General features: G+C 44.2%; 1 protein-coding gene and 1 non-coding gene across 4 annotated transcripts in view; one reads left to right on the top strand and one right to left on the bottom strand.

The window, feature by feature from the left end:
- LOC108301928 (zinc finger protein 675) overlaps positions 1–2,028 on the bottom strand; it is a 79,187-nt gene that overhangs the window by 72,893 nt on the left and 4,266 nt on the right. The window lies entirely within an intron of this gene.
- LOC119470729 lies at positions 1,152–1,259 on the top strand. The gene has a single exon (XR_005199695.1). It is a non-coding gene; the product is annotated as a U6 spliceosomal RNA (small nuclear RNA).

The following is a 2,028-nucleotide window of genomic DNA, read 5'->3' as shown; positions in this document are numbered from 1 at the left end:
AAAAAAAAAAAAAAAAAAAAAAAAAATGGATGCATCAGGCGCAGTGGCTCATGCCTGTAATCCCAGCACTTTGGGAGGCTGAGGTGGACAGATCACAAGGTCAAGAGATAGAGACCATCCTGGTCAACATGGTGAAACCCTGTCTCTACTAAAACTACAAAAATTCGCTGGGTATGGTGGCGCACGCCTATAGTCCCAGCTACTGCGGAGACTGAGGCAGGAGAATCACTTAAAAAACTGGGAGGTGGAGGTTGCAGTGAGCTGAGTTCGCGCCACTGCACTCCAGCCTGACAACAGAGTGAGACTCCATCTCAAAAAATAAACAAACAAAAAACATGAATGCTTCCACCCAGAACATTAAACAGAACCTGTGGAAAAACCAAAAGTAAAGAGATTGCTGCAGATTGGCCATTTGATTCTAATTAGAAGCCTGGGCTTGTAACACTTTGATAAGCATTGCCTCTCAAGTTTTAATGTGTTTATAATCACTTGGTAATTTTGGCCCCACTCTATGTAATGTGATTTGCAGGTTTGGAAAGGGTCTATGAATGGGTGTTTTAAACAAGTTTCCTGTCAAAGCTGATGTTGCTCGCTCTATGATTATTATTAACACTAGTTAGAGAAAGCAGGCACAGCAGAGAATCCCTTACACTCAGCACTCTTGTCACAACACGAATACCTGTAGTACAAATGAAGACAACCACTTAGCATCTTAATTCTTTGCTGGCTCCTTAAGACTTACAGGCTAGGCTGGGTGCGGTGGCTCACACCTGTAATCCCAGGACTTTGGGAGGCCAAGGCAGGCAGATCCCCTGAGGTCAGGAGTTCGAGACCAGCCTGACCAACATGGTGAAACCCCATCTCTACCTAAAATACAAAAATTAGCCGGGCATACGCCTGTAATCTCAGCTACTCAGGAGGCTGACGCAGGAGAATTGCTTGAACCCAGGAGGTAGAGGCTGCAGTAAGTGGAGATCAGCCCATTGCACTCTAGCTTAGGCGACAGAGCAAGACTCCATCTCAAAAAAAAAAACAGGCTAAACAGAAGGCAGCAATGTCTTAATAAATCTGTATTCTAAAAACAACACATACACATGTATTAATGCAGTGCATTCTAAACAGGTACGACGTGCTCAACATTATGTTACAGGGTGCTCACTTTGGCAGCACATACACTAAAATTGAAATGATACAGGGAAGATTAACAATGGCTCTTGTGCAAGGATGACATGCAATTCTGTGATGCATTTCATATTTCTACAGCCAGGACAATCCTAAGCAAAAAGAAAAAAGCTAGAGGCATCAAACTACCTGACTTCAAACTACACTACAAGGCTACAGTAACCAAAACAGCATGGTGCTGGTACCAAAACAGATATATAGACCAATGGAACAGAACAGATGCCTCAGAAATAACGCCACACATAGACAATCTTTGACAAACATAGACGATCCTTGACAAAGCTGACACAAACAAGCAATGGGGAAAGGATTCCCTATTCAATAAATTGTATTGCAAAAACTGGCTAGCCATATGCAGAAAACTAAACTAGACCCCTTCCTTACACCTTACACAAAAATTACCTCAAGATAAATTAAAGACTTAAATGTGCCAGGTGCAGTGGCTCACTCCTGTAATCCTAGCACTTTGAGAGGCTGAGGCGGGCAGATCACAGTCAGAAGATGGAGCCCATCCTGGCCAACACGGTGAAACCCCGTCTCTACTAAAAATACAAACATTAGCTGGGCATGGTGGTACATGCCTGTAATCCCAGCTACTCGGAAGGCTGAGGTAGGAGAATCACTTGAACCCGGGAGGTGGAAGTTGCAGTGAGCTGAAACCGTGGCACTACACTCAAGCCTGGGTGACAGAGTGAGAATGTCTCAAAAAAGAAAGAAAGAAAGAAAGAGCCGGGTGTGGTGGCTCACGCCTGTAATCCAAGCACTTTGGAGGCCAAGGCAAGTGGATCACCTGAGGTCAGGAGTTCAAGACCAGCCTGACCAACATGGTAAAACCCTATCTTTAAA

Source organism: Cebus imitator, unplaced genomic scaffold, assembly GCF_001604975.1.
Source record: "Cebus imitator isolate Cc_AM_T3 unplaced genomic scaffold, Cebus_imitator-1.0 Scaffold38, whole genome shotgun sequence".
Taxonomy (NCBI): Eukaryota; Metazoa; Chordata; class Mammalia; order Primates; family Cebidae; genus Cebus; species Cebus imitator.
Note: the sequence above shows the minus strand (reverse complement) of the source record. Positions and strands in the feature narration are given on the sequence as shown.